The sequence below is a fragment of the Kogia breviceps genome, chromosome 11, assembly GCF_026419965.1.
Source record: "Kogia breviceps isolate mKogBre1 chromosome 11, mKogBre1 haplotype 1, whole genome shotgun sequence".
NCBI lineage: Eukaryota > Metazoa > Chordata > Mammalia > Artiodactyla > Physeteridae > Kogia > Kogia breviceps.
The window spans coordinates 10,035,799-10,050,589 of record NC_081320.1 but is presented as its reverse complement, the minus strand read 5'-3'; positions in this window follow the sequence as shown (position 1 = coordinate 10,050,589).

Sequence of the window (14,791 nt, the reverse complement as noted above, 5' to 3'; positions counted from 1 at the left end):
TTCCACTTCAGTAAGAATAGTTTGGGTACAAGTTCCAGAAACCAAACTCATGCAGCTCAAGCAAAGTCAGGGATGCCCTGGCCAGGCCTGGGAGTTGCAGAGGCCTGGGTGGACAGGAGAAGACCCCTTGCCCAGCCCTCTGCCCTCATGTCCCTGCTCTCCTTCATGGGGTGCTGTCCTGTCCTCCCATCGCATTGCAAGGCCGGACCCAGCCCTGAGCCCCAACACCCCCTAGTTCACCTGCAGCTGCTGTAGCTTCTGGCCACCCTCCTGCCTTCAGGACGGCTGTCCTCTCTCTCTAGGACTCTCCCCAGCTCTCATCTTCTGTGGGGAAGACCCGAGGCAGCGTACCGGCCTCCTCAGAGCCCCCAGCTGTGAGGGGTGCAACCCCTGGGCCGAACGAGGCTGGGCTTTGCTGGGTGTCCCTCACCCAGCAGGGTCCAGGGAGCCCCTGCTTTCCCATGGGGCTCCCTGGATCTTGCACCGAAGTCCTCGCCTCAGGGGGGCTTCAGGGGAGCTCAGACTAAGACATCCTGATCTCAGGTGGCCTCAGCCTGCAGCGGCTTAAAGCAGGGTTTCGGTTCGCCAACCAGAGATTGAAGTCAGGCCAAGGCAGTGAGAACGCTGGATCCCAGCCTCTAGACCACGATGGCCAGGGACAAGGCCTCTGGCCCTTTGGCTTTGCAGAAATGAATTCCCACAAAGACAGAAAGTAGCAAAACAAGTAAAGTGTTTATTAGGAAGAAAAAGAGGACGTGTGGATAGACACAGGGGTGGACTCAGAGAGACAGCTGCGCCCTCAGGGTAGTTTGAATCACTTACATGGGGCATTTCTTCCAGGTTTCCTTTGGTCAATTATCTTGCTTTGCCTGGTCCTGAGTCCATGTTTGGTTTATCTCAGGGTCCTCCCCTATGTGCACATGCATCTCTCAGCCAAGATGGATTCCAGCAAAGAGGAGGATAGCTATAGGTTGACCGTGGAGGACCTCAGGCAGCCCTTGATCAACGTGACGGGCAATGCAGGGGCAGGGCCGACGTCCCCCCGACATCTGCAGAGCTCACACCCCACGTTCTGCTGCTAGATTCTCCCGGCTGGGACCCGGTGCTTCCTGGGACACCAGAAGGTGACGAATCTTATTCCCAGAACTCCTGTCCCTCGGTCAACCGTCTCCAAGGCCGCAGGTCCCTGCCTCTGTCCTGGCCTGGTCATTACACAGCAGCTGGCCCATCACCTCTCAGCGACTCATGGGCCGGGGGGGGTGGAGGCTGTGGGTGACATTTCCACGGTGACGTTGGACCTCCCCTGCACAGAGGCTTTACTCCCAGGAACTTGTACCGACCTCGTGGACCTCGGCCTGGCTGCGTTGGGATTGATCTCTGCATACAAATCTGGAACGGGCATGTAAGACCCTCTGTCTCCTCTGTGTGTGTGTGTGTGTGTGTGTGTGTGTGTGTGTGTGTGTGTGTGTGTCCTATCAGAGAAGAAATGTTAGAGGTAGTGATTAAGCACCTGGGGTGAGTCAAGACCCCACCTAGACACCTCTTGTATTCTAACTTATCCACCAGGGCGTCCAGGAAGCACACTGGTGTCTGCCCACTTTAAAGTGTCCCCTTGGCCCCAGTCCCCCACTTCCACCCTTGCTCCAGGGCCTTTGGCTGCATCTCCTGCAGGGTTCAAAGCCAGGAGGGTCATCTCTGGCCCATCCTTCCCTCCCAGCCCTGCCCCCCAGGCCTCTGCACCAGCCCCCCTCCCTGTATCAGCCCCCTCAGAGGCGGAGCATCCTTACCTTACAGAAGAGGAAGACATCTGGATCTCACATCCAGAACGCTGCACCATCAAGTCACAGCTCAAAGCCCCAGTGTTTCTCCAAGTTTTCTTCCTTGTCTTGACCCTTAGCTGTAAGGAGACGTTCTCAAGGCGCAGGAAACAGAAAAATATGGCCCAGTTTATCAAAACATGCAGAACATCATGCCAGGAAAGTTGTGCATCCTTGAATCACACTTTCTTCTCACTTTCACGTTAGCGCTGAGTTGTTAAGTTAAGCGCGTGTGACAGTCATGGTTCCCTCACCCATGTCTGGCTCCCCCGTTGCCGGCAGGATCCAGCTGTTGCTAACAGCAGCAGTGTACCCAGGCCGCCTTGCAGCTGGGGCTCGATTCTGGCTACTGAGAGAGAAGCAGAGGTCTGCTCCAGTCGAGGGTGGGGTACAAGATTGGGGAAACCTTTTGCTCTCTGGATAAAAGGGTCAGACGTCACTGGTTGTCTTAGCCTGAGTTTCCCCGGGCACAGACTCCGAGACCTAGGCTGCGTGTGTGCAGGTTTACCGGGGAGGGCTCTTGGGAGATGCACCTGGGACAGGTGGGGGACGCAGGACCAGGAAGAGGGAGGAGGTGGCCCCAATGAGGTTGCAGCCGAGGCCTTGGTGGGTGAGCTGGCCACCCTGCAGGGATGCCCTGCCTGAGACCCGAGGGCAGAGCCTTTGTCTCCCACATCAGCCATCTTTGGCAATCATTGGTATCAGGTCGTTTCCAGAGGGGAGGGGGGCATGTCCATCAGTGTGAAGAGGTGGGCTGGGCAGGCACCACCATACCCCCTGCTCGGCCATGCCCCCTTCCTGCCGCGAACAAGAACATCGTGGCCGGGCTACTGTCGAGGAGAGGGCAAAGACATCGGCCCAGACACTGACGACTGTTGGACAAACATAGCCACCTCTTTCCTCAGACTCTTTTCTCATTATGTGAGAACGATGACTCCCTGTTTGTTGAATCCACCGTGGTCTGCTGGCCGATACAGCGGCCGAATGCACAGCTGCCTGAGACTTGTATTCTTTCCTGCCTTCCCCTCGACCCCCAGAGCCTGGCCTCCCCTCAGCGCTATCCCCAGACACTCTACGTCCTGAATGAATCTGAAACTTGTCTTCTCCGTACTACCTCCCAGGGCCTCATCACTGGGAATCCCAGGACCTAGGTCCCCAGAGCCAGGCAGCCAGTCGTGGATAAGATTCTGTCCCTCCCTGGCTCCAAATCCTTCACTGCCCTCAGAATAAAGCCCAAACCCCTTGGAAAGTGACCGCCCAGGCTCTAAATGCAGGTCTGACCCCTGTCCCAAGTCCAGCTGCATCGCTGCCTGGCCCTCACCCCGGGCTCACCCAGCTCTGATGGTCCAGCTCAGCACTGCCGCTGTGTCTGTGCATGTGGTAAACATTCCATACCCTCTTCCTGGGAACTCGAAGGCCCTGATCTTCCTGTGTGTGTAAAAAACTCTCGTTGATCTTGCAAGACGGATTTCTTGTCCCCTGGAGTTAACCTGTGCCTCTGTACCTGGGGCGTGTGCTGCTGTCCCCCTGCGTTGCTCTAAATGCTGTGGCGTCCCCCCACCAAACCAGGACGCTTCAAGGGCAGGGGTTTGGGTCTTGGATGTTTTTATTGTCTTCGCTTTTCCCTACCGCCCCCTGCCAGGGCCCCCTAACCCCCGCTCTGAGTGCTTGGCCGGCACTGATGACAGAGGTGCGGCCTCGCAAAGGCCGTTGCCAGCCTGCAGACACTGATGGCAGAGCTAGCTCTCAAGCCCTCCCTCCCAGGTCTCACCTCCAGCCCACGGTCTGACATCCCGGGGGCAAACGGGTGTTCTCTGCCTTGTCCCTTTTCTTCCTGGACTTTCACATGACGGTTCAGCTCCTTTCACCCTAGAATCCCATCCACAAGGAGGAAGAGCCCGGTGTGCCACGGCCAGGGCCCAGTCCAGCGCTGGTGGCCCTGCTGCAGTCGGCTGGAGCTACCCGTCGGGCAGGCTTGCTTCCCAGTCCACACTGGTTCCGGGCCCAGCGCACAGTAGGGTGGATAAAAAGGCATTAAGTACGCCCTAGAGCTCCGAGGGCCCGGGTATAGAGGCGGCTCCTCCGAGAGGGAACTGTTAAGACAATGCCTCCAAGAACATCAGAGCCAGACGTGAGAAGCACGGGGGTTTGGGAGCTGGGAGGGGCAACTGTGAGCTTCGGGTGTTACTGGGAGCCAGGTCCTCCTCTCTGTACTAGGAGGACCCTGGCTTCGGGCTGCGGCTGCTCTTTTTAGGGCACCTCCTTCCTCATGTCTTTGTTTCTTTACCTGGACAGCAGCTCTTTAGGAAGAAGCAAGGGGCCACCGCTCTGGGGGCCAACTCCAGCAGGCCTGGGGTCGGGGGATGGTGGAGGTCAGGGAAGGCTGTGCAGCGGAGGCGGCTTCTGCCTCCCTCCAGCCTTGTGAACTCAGGCAAGGCGCGTCACTGCTTCAGGCCTCACATTTCCTATCTGTAAAGTGGGATGCACGAGATCCCTCCACTATAATATCTAGGTGCAGTTGCATCAAGATGAGCTGTGTCAAGGCAGGCTTATGCCGAGGTGAAGTTAGGTCCAGGAACAGATAGTGTTAAGCTGTAATTATGCAGAGGTGGAGTAATGTTAAGGTGTGTTTATGTCAAGATGCAGGTATGCAAGATTTAGATATGTCAGGGATTATTATGTCAAGGTTCAGTGGAGCTATACCAGGATGTGCTTATGTTATGGTGTACTCATGCCCAATTATCTCAAGGTGTAGGTCAGCTATGGGGCACCTGTCGACGCCATGGCAGCTGTAGGATGGGAGCCTGTGAAGTGGGATCTTTACTGACCTGTGTAATCGGACTTGGCAGGAACCCACGAGGGCGCCCGCGAGGTTAGGTCCCTTCCTTCACCGACAATAGGAAACGACTCCACCTCCATTAAGATCATGAAACTATTTCTCCTTTCACAGCTGACTCCTTTTAAGCGAAAATAATTCAGGAGCCAGATTGAGGTGGGAAACTGGTTGAAGGAGCTCGGTGCAGTTACCCGAGTGCTCCACTGGGTGGCGCGCGGGCTCCGCTCCGATGCGGGAAAGAGCGGACCTTCCCGGGGGCGGGAGGTGGTCGGGCCGGAAGTGGAGGGAAGTGGGGACCCGACACAGGCGGGCGTCTTTGGGGATTTTGCCAGGGGAGGCTGCCCGTGCCGCAGGAGACAGCAGAGATGCTCCCTGCCCTCGCAGCTTTACCCACTGCCTCACCCATGGGGAAGGAGGCCCAGGGACCTGTTCTGGCACAGTTTGCATGTTGGTTCAGGGCTGAAGGAGAGGGGCCGGGTGTCGCACGGAGGTCCCCTCTGTCCATCCGCCGTTGCTGTGGCGGGGGGATAGCTGTGCCCAAGCCAGAGGAGAGGTCTGCTCTGCCTGGAAGTGGGGTGGAAGGACTTCTGTCTGATGCCCTCCCAGCCATCACCACCCACTCCGCTCTTTTCGCTGGGCTGTGTTCACCGAGCGCCCACAGACTCCTGGGCCCTGGGATGATGAGCCTGTGCCGGGGATGGACACATGCTGGGTGGGAGCTGAGCTAAGGCTGCTCCCAGGGGCCACTGAGGGACGGAGGGCAGCGCATGGGGGATCCCAGGGTTACAGCACGATGTTAAAAGCCAGCCTTTCCTTTAATCAGCTTCTATCAGGTATACGCCCAGGTTTCCAGACGCTTCCAGGGGCATCCCTGACCCCGCCCACCCAGCTCCCCAGCCCCCTCCAGCGCCCCTGAACAGACACTTTTATGCAGGTGTTTTGGGCCCCAGCCCTGTTATGTGGTCCTACCCATTGCTGAAATTCTGCAGCTGGGTCCGAGGAGGGGCCCCCAGCATGCACTAACACCTGCAACCCTGGACATGTGCCTTCACTGTGTGCCTTGGTCTGCTTCTGTGTGGATGCAAAGATGCCCTGGAAGGCCCTCTGGGGCCACTGCTTCCTCCTAGAGAGGCGGGCAGGGAGGGTGGAGGAGAAAATCGAGGAGGGAGACCCCAGACCAATTTTGTGCAGTGGGAGGGCAGGTCAGGAGGCCCAAGTCAAACCCGGGGGGGTCCCCTCCGAGCCAGGCTCCTTTGGTACGGACTCAGGAGACACGGGTGGGAGCAGCTGAGAGCTTTGGGGCCTTCCAGGCGGAGGGGTGGGGCTGGCGCCAGGGCCACATCTCCAAGGGCCCCAGATGCTCCCCACGCTGGAGCTCCTAGGAGGCTCCAGCTCGGAAGCAGGGTTGGGGGCGCTCCAAATATGAGCCTCTCCCAAGTCCACTCGGAGCCCACGTCTCCAAGGAGGCCGGGAGGCCTTGGTCCCGGCTGGAGGTCACTTGAAATGTGAAGGAGCAGAGTAAGAAGAGGAGGAATACGTAAGAAGAGGAATCTGAGGAGGGGACAAAGCAGAGAATCAGGACCCTCCGTTCCCCCCAACCCAGGACCCCATCTCAGGTACTCCTTGACAATTTCTGGGCACCTACCAGGCTGGGCACTGGGCATTGGATGCCGTGATGAGTAAGAAATGGCCTCTGCCCTTGAGGGGCTCACAGGCCCCTGGAAAGAGAAACCAGGGGAAAGAGACCAAGCAAGGTGCTGGGGGCTCTGAGCTGGGTGTCACAGAGGCCACCACCAGCGACAGCCATCTTCAGGGCCAAACCAGGCCATGGATCCTGTCTTGCTCCTACACCCCTCCTGCCGCTTGACCATTTGCCTGAGTTTGTCTTTGGCCGCTATCTCTAGGGCTGGGAATCTTGGAGTTTCTTAGAAGAGCCCCGATTTCGTATAAAGTAATTTTTTTCTTTTATTCAGAGGTGATCCACTAGAACTATAGCTGACTATGGTTTCATTTTTATGCTTCTGTAAAATTCTTTCATGTAAAAGAATGGGCAAAGCAGGAAAAAGTCCATTTGGGTTTTGGAAATTACAGCCTGCATAGCTCACACGTGTGTGCATACCTGCACACGTACCTGCACACACACACACACACACACACCCTCAGCGTAGGGTGCTACCCACAGTGGGATCTCTGAGCCTGAACTCGCCCCTGTGGACACTACAGCCTTTCCTCTTCGGCTCAGCCCACGAGCAAAGGACAGAGCAGCTGTCACCCAGTACTGTGTTGTAGGGATTGGCGGGAAGCTGCAGGGAACCCCTGCAGGGCTTGTGGGGAAGCCCGTCCGCCCGCCTCCGTCTTCCTCTGTTCAGGAGGGCGGGGAAGGGGCAGGCCAGGTGAGGAGCAACGTGGAAAGATGTCAGAAGGGCTAGTCCTGCCCCCCGCACAGCCCTGCTTCACGTGGGCTTCTTTCCAGGATGCCTGCGGTGGCCCAGCTCAGTCAGTCGCCCGGTGCCCATTTCCCTGGGGTGGAGGTCTGGGTCCTCGCTCGGTTTGGGCTGAGAGCTTATGGGTGGTGGAAGGGGGGACCCAGCCAGGCCACAGTTCACGAAGCAGAGGACCAGTGGGACTGCCGCGTTCAGGCCTGGGTCTGACCGGCGAAGACCCCCAGGGCCTGTACAGCTAAGGGGAAGCTGAGGGAAACAAGGGCTCCTCCCTTGACCTCAGGTGGCTTCTGTGAGAAACTGGCTAGTAATATCTCCCATGCATTCCAGAGAGGGCAAGAGAAAGCAGGGTGTGGTAGGTTAGGTTGTTTATTTGAGATTTTCCTTGTTTCTTTTTTTTTTTTTTTTTTTTTTTGTGGTACGCGGGCCTCTCACTGCTGTGGCCTCTCCCATTGCGGAGCGCAGGCTCCAGACGCACAGGCCCAGCGGCCATGGCTCACGGGCCCAGCCGCTCTGCGGCACGTGGGATCCTCCCGGACCGGGGCACGAACCCGTGTCTCCTGCATCGGCAGGCGGATTCTCAACCACTGCGCCACCAGGGAAGCCCTTTCCTTGTTTCTTGAGTTAGGCCTGTATCACTAGAAACTTCCCTCTTTGAACTACTTTTGCAGCATCCCATAGATTTTGGAAAGTTGTGTTTCCATTTTCACTTGTCTCGAGGTGTTTCCTGATTTCCTCTTTGGTTTCTTCTTTAACCCCTTGGTTTTTTTTTTTTTTTTTTTAGTAGCTAGTTTTTAGTCCCCAGGGGTTGATGTGGAACCTTAAAAATAAAACAAATGAATGAATATAGCAAAACAGACTCACAGATATAGAAAACAAAGCAGTGGTTACCAGTGGGAGAGGGAAGAGGGGAGGGACAAATTAGGGGTATGGGATTAAGAGATACAAACTGCTGTGTATAAAATAGATAAGTGACAAAGATAAATTGTATAGCACAGGGAATTAGAGCCACTATCTTGTAAAAACTTTTAATGGAGTATAATCTGTGAAAATGTTGAATCACTGTACTGTACACCTGAAACTAATATTGTAAATCAACTATACTTCAATTTAAAAAAAAAAGAAAGATAGGGAAAAAAAAACAGGGCATGAATGACCCCAGCTCTGGGGCCAAAGCAGTGGGCAAAGCAGTGGGCTTACCACTGGAAGGTGCTGGTTCCCCTCTGCCTGAAGTCACAGTGCCCAAGGCAGGTGGATGCATCTGCCCAAGATCAACAGACCTTCTGGGTTTTCGGTGCCGAATCAGGCCAGAGTATTCTGCAGCCCTGGGTCGAAACACTTGTGCGGCTGAAACCAGTCAGCCCCACGGGCGTCTCTTACTGATGCAGTTTAAATGAAACCTTTGCCTTTCATGTCACACATAGAGGTGAAGTAATGCTCTAGAAAGAATTTCACGCCAAAATGTAAGTGGCAGGAGCAGGCCATTCCTTCCTTCACAAATGTTTATTGACAGCCAACTGGTCAGCAGTCAGAGGTGAGAATTAAGTAAGGGAATGTGGAATGACAGCCAGGCACATAGTAGAACCTCCTTACATTTTACTTCCCAATCCTTTACACATCGTGGAACACATGGAAAATAGTACAACCCTTTTTGCACATTGGGATAAACTGAGATAACTATATAGGGCTTAATGAAAGAAATTCATTATATTATCTTTAGGTATATAAACAATTATGATAAAGATAAATTTAAAAGTGTGGGGGAGATATTAAATGTGGAATTGGTATGAAATAGCAAGATACATTTTCAAAAAAAAACACTTGCGCTTGCATTTATGTACATACCTCTGGGGGTAAGCTTGTTTGTTTGAACTGGCTACAATCAGCTCCTGATCAAGACTTTTAGATCATTTCTCAGTTGAGCGAGTGCATTTGCCCCCAAGGTCTTCAGGTAACTGGCAGAAGAACTGTCCTTGCCAGCAGGCACCTGGATGCCCAGATCAGAAGGGCTCCATGTGAATTCAGAAATGTTTGGGTATTCGGGTCTGGGTGTCTCATATCTGGAATTTTTTGCAAGTAACGTATTAGAGACTGGGGACTCTCAGACTCTGGTGTGTAATTGCTTTAGATTTGTGGTTTAGGCTGAAATCTAAGTTTGTAAACAGTGCTGGAACATTTGAGAGAATGTAAGGTTCATCATATTCAAATTCAGAATTGGAAATTAAAAGGCTCAAAATGACTTTGTCATCAGACCATTGAAATACTTAAAAAGGAAAACATAGATTAAACATAAAGTTTTAAATGTTAGAAGAGTTTTCCTTAAGTAAGTTGACAGTTGAAAACAAACATTAGGCAAAGGCCCATTAAAAGGGATTGTTGGCTGTACACTAGGAATGAATAATCCAAAAATAAAATTAAGAAAACAAGTCCATGTAAAATAACATCAGAAAGAAAAAATACTTAGGAATGAATTTAATTTATAAATTGCAAGACTCGTACACGCTGAAAACTACAAAACATTGTTGAGAGAATTTTTTTTTTTTTTTCAGTACGTGGGCCTCTCACTGTTGTGGCCTCTCCCGTTGCGGAGCGCAGGCTCCGGACGCACAGGCTCAGCGGCCATGGCTCACGGGCCCAGCCGCTCCGCGGCACGTGGGATCTTCCCGGACCAGGGCACGAACCCGTGTCCCCTGCATCGGCAGGCGGACTCTCAACCACCGCGCCACCAGGGAAACCCTGAAAGAAATTTTAAAAGACCTAAATAAATAGGAAGATATCCCATGTTTATGGATCAGAAGACTTAATATTGTTAAAATAGCAATATTCCCCCATTTCACCAACAGACTCAGTGCAATCCCTATCAAAATCCCAGTGGCTGTTTCTGTAGAAATTGACAAGTTGACCCCCAAATTCATGCAAAACTGCAAAGGACCCAGGATAGCCAAAACAACTCTGAAAAAGAAAAAGTTGGAAGATTCACATTTCCCAATTTTTAAACAATACAAAATACAGTAGTTAGGACAGTGCGGTACTGGCAAAAGGTTAGACATGTAGATCAAAGGAATAGGGTTGAAAATCCGGAATTAAACCCTGACATTTATGGTCAATTGTTTTTTGACATGAGCACCAAGACAATTCAATGGAGAAAGAATTGTCTTTTCAATGAACAGTGCTGACAACTGGATATCCACATGTAAAAGAATGAACTTGAGTTCCTACTTTGCACCAGATACAAAAATTAACTCAAAATGAATCAAAGACTTAAATGTAAGAGCTAAGGGCTTCCCTGGTGGCGCAGTGGTTAGGAGTCTGCCTGCCAATGCAGGGGACATGGGTTCGAACCCTGGTCTGGGAAGATCCCACATGCCGCGGAGCAACTAGGCCCGTGAGCCACGACTACTGAGCCTGTGCTCTGGATCCCACGAGCCACAGCTGCTGAACCCACATGACACAACTACTGAGGCCCTCGCACCTACAGCCCGTGCTCCGCAACGGGAGAAGCCACCTCAATGAGAAGCCCGCACACCGCGACAATGAGTAGCCCCTGCTTGCTGCAACTAGGGAAAGCCTGCATGCAGCAAAGAAGACCCAACACAGCCAAAAATAAATAAATAAAATAAATTTTTTTAAATGTAAGAGCTAAAACTGCTAACGCCTTATAAGAAAACATAGAAGTAAATGTTCATGACCTTGGATGAGGCAATGGATTCTTAGATATGACACCAAAACTACAAGCAAAATAAATAAATAAATAAATTGGCTTTGATAAATACTAAAAGCATTTATGCTTCAAAAGACACTATTAAAAGAGTGAAATGACAGCTCACAGAATGGCAGAAGATATTTGCAAATTATATATCTGAGAAGGGACTTGTATCTACAATATATAAAGAACTCTTACAACTCAATAGTAAAAAGACAAAGCTACATTAAAAAGTGGACAAAAGATCTGGATGAAAAAAAAAAGGTATACAAGTGGCCAATAAGCACATGCAAAGTTGACTTCATTCACCAGTAAGAAAAGGTTAATTAAACCCATATATCTATCAGGATGGCTAAAATTTTAAACAATGGCAACACCAAAAGCTATCAAGGATATGGAAAAACTGGATCACTTATACATTGTTGATGGGAGTGTATGTAAAATGGCATAGCACTCGGTGGAACTAAACATGCAACTACCTTATGATCCAATAATCGTACTCCTGGGCACTTATGCCAGAGAAATGAAAACTTAACATTCACACAAAACTCTGTGCATGAGTGTTCACAGCAGCTTTATTTGTAATAGCCCCAAACTGGAAACAACCCGGATCCCTTCAACGGGTGACTAGTTCTGCAAACAGTCGTACATCCATACCATGGAACACTGCTCAGTAATTAAAAAGGAAGAACAATTGACATACACAGCAACCTGGATAAATTTCCAGAGAATTATGCTGAGTTAAAAAATCCCCAAATGTACGGGCTTCCCTGGTGGCACAGTGGTTGAGAATCCGCCTGCCGATGCAGGGGACACGGGTTCCTGCCCCGGTCCGGGAAGATCCCACATGCCGCGGAGTGGCTGGGCCCGTGAGCCATGGCCGCTGAGCCTGCGCGTCCAGAGCCTGTGCTCTGCAACGGGAGAGGCCACAACAGTGAGAGGCCCGCGTATCGCTAAAAAAAAAAAAAAAAAAAAAATCCCCAAATGTTACATAGTATAATATTCTATCAAAAAATATTCTTAAAATGCCAACATTATCGGGGCTTCCCTGGTGGCACAGTGGTTAAGAATCCGCCTACCGATGCAGGGGACACGGGTTAAATCCCTGGTCCGAGAAGATCCCACATGCTGTGGAGCAGCTAAGCCCACGAGCTGCAACTACTGAGCCCACGCGCCACAACTACTGAAACCCGCATGCCTAAAGCCCTGCTTTGCAACAAGAGAAGCCACTGTAATGAGAGGCCCGTGCACTGCAATGAAGAGTAGCCCCCGCTCGCCGCAACTAGAGAAAGCCCGCGCACAGCAATGAAGACCCGATGCAGCCAAAAATAAGTAAATAAAATAAATAAATTTTTGAAAAATGACAACGTTATAGAAATAAAGAACAGATCAGTGGGCCTGGGGCTAAGGAGGTGGTGGGGCAGGTGACTACTGAGTGTGATTATAAAGGACGCATGAGGGTTCCTTGTGATGGTGGACATGTTCTATATCTTGACTGTGGTGGATACATAAATCTACACGTGATAAAACTGCATAGAACTAAATACACACACACACAAATAAGTACAATGACACTGGGGAAATCTGAGCGGGACCGGTGGCCTGTGCCAGTGTCACATCCTGGTTGTGAAGCTATACAATGGTTTTGCAGCACTTTCTTATTGAGGGCGACTGGGCAGAGGGTACCAAGGTCTCTCTCTGCATTTAAAATTGCATAGGAATCTTCAATGATCTAAAATTAAAAGTCATTTGCTTTTTTTTTAAGTGCTTAGGATCAGGAGGCCGGAGGCCTGGGATCTGGCCTTGGCTGTTCCATCAAGTCCCTCTGTGACCCTGGACAGATCACTTCTCTCTGCTTCCGTGTCAATTTCATTTCCTCACCCGGAAGAGAAAGGTTTAAATGTCCCAAAGGGGTCCTTCAGTGTGGACGGCCTGGAGTCGTGGCTGTGGTGTCAGTGTGACCCGAGGCCACAGGTGAGAGGCTCCTCGGGCCTGTGGGTGGAACAGACAGGTCTCCAGGGGTGTGCGCTGTCCCTGGGGGTGGGGTCCCGGGGCAGGCGTGGCGTGGGATGTTCTGTACAGAGACCGGGAGTCCGGGCCTGAGGCGGTCACTTGGCGCTGCAGGCCAGGGACAAGCTGGCCTAGGGCCAGGTTCTCACTGTTACAACCACACCCCTGCTCCCCGCTGGGAGGCAGAGAGGCAGGAGCAGCCAAGCGGACTGGGATGCTGTGCCCACATAGCTACCCAGGCTGATGACGGGAAAGTGCTTGGCTGACTGAATCAGCCAGAGTCCGGTGTGGGGGAATGAAACCGCGTTAGGTGTCCCACAGAGAGGGGGCTTAACTCAGGGAACTTGTTACCAATGGCTTGAAGGACCGAAGGAGCAGAGAAGAGGAATGAGAGGTAACCCAGAGATGAGTAGCTGCAGGGGGTAAGTGCTAGGGGAACATGGAGGGGAGGTGGAGACACCAGGAGGTCTTGCTGCTGACACTGCTGCAGTGGGACCCGGCCACGGGGGGTCCCTGAGGCCCCTGGAGCCCAGGGCTGCTGCTTCAGCCAGAACGACCTGCAGAAGCAGAGGGAAAGGACAACTGCTCTTTCCTTCCACCACCTTCCAACATCCTGCTAGATCCTGCCATTGGCCAAAGATAACAAAACAGCAGCAGCCAGTGAGGAGGCTGGGAGATGACGCAGAACAGAGCCGAGGAAGGGAGGAGAGCTGCTGGGTGAGAAGTTTTACTCTCCAAATACACAGCAGCCTGTTTACACATGTGCGCACAGACCCGGAACACGAACACCGGCTGTTTACTTCACTCCGGATGCGTACTTTCTCTAGAATATTCATAGTCTTATTTGATTCCTAGGCTCATTGGTTTTCTCAAAAAAACCCTCATGATAAAAATAGTAAATTGCAGACACTTTTATAATATTTTAGGACATTTCAAGGTGCAAAAAGCGAAAATAAAACTCATTTGGAACGCATCTGCGTTGGGGACTGCCAAAGTTACTAATTTGGTGCAGACGTGCCCTTCCTGACGGTCTTTGTAAATGTGACAGGGCGATAATGGGGTCTTGGGATCTCCGTGGAGAGGTGGGAAGTCCAGCCACGTAGGTTTTATCAAAGGAATATTCTACCACTATTATTGTCCGTTACCCACTTTGATGGTAGGGGGTAAGGAAGGACAGTCCCTGCGAAGCAAACAAAGGGGCATCAAAGGAGCTGCCAGAGAACTTGGCTGGGTTGCCTAGGGGGTGGGGAGGTAGGTGCCAGGGTGCAGCACCAGATTTGTGCCTGGAGGATCTAAGAGCAAGAGCTGGGCTGGAGCTGGCCCTAGAGCAGAGAGGGGAGAGTAATGCAGAGAGGGCACTGCCCTCCGTGGTGGGCAGGAGGGCCAGTCTCAGGAATAGGCATCTCCAAAGGGCCCGGGAGGCCTGGAGACGCAAGGTGACCTCCCCCCGGGGAATGCAGGGGTGGAGGGCAGCCAGCAGCCCTGAGCTGAGTGCAAACAGCCAGCAGGGGAGGAGCCCCTGTCAAGGAACCAGGGGTGGCTCTTCCCCAGCACAGAAGCACACGGTGGCAGAAGGCAGCCCGGGGTGCTACTCTGATGGGAACAACTTCACGGAGAGACAGCGGCCCAGGATTCTGTCCTTGTCCTCTAATGGCCCCTGCCCCCGGTCCTGGGCAGAGGAAAAGGGGTGGGGTGGAGAGGCAGAAAGACCGCCTATCAGTGGCAGAACAGGTGAGGAAGTGAGGAAGAGAGAAAAGCAGCCCTCCGCCCCACCCCCTTCTGTCCCCTCTACTGCTGGTTTCCAAGCCCGAGTCTGTTTGGACTTCCGAATTGGATAAAAGATCGCAGCTTTGGTTCCAGGCTGGACCAGAATTTTTAAGGCCTGAAAACAAAACCATTCCTCGATATCTGAGAGACAAATGAGGCTATTGAGCACTTGAAACGAGGCTGGTCTGCACAGAGATGCGCTGGAATTGTAAAATAC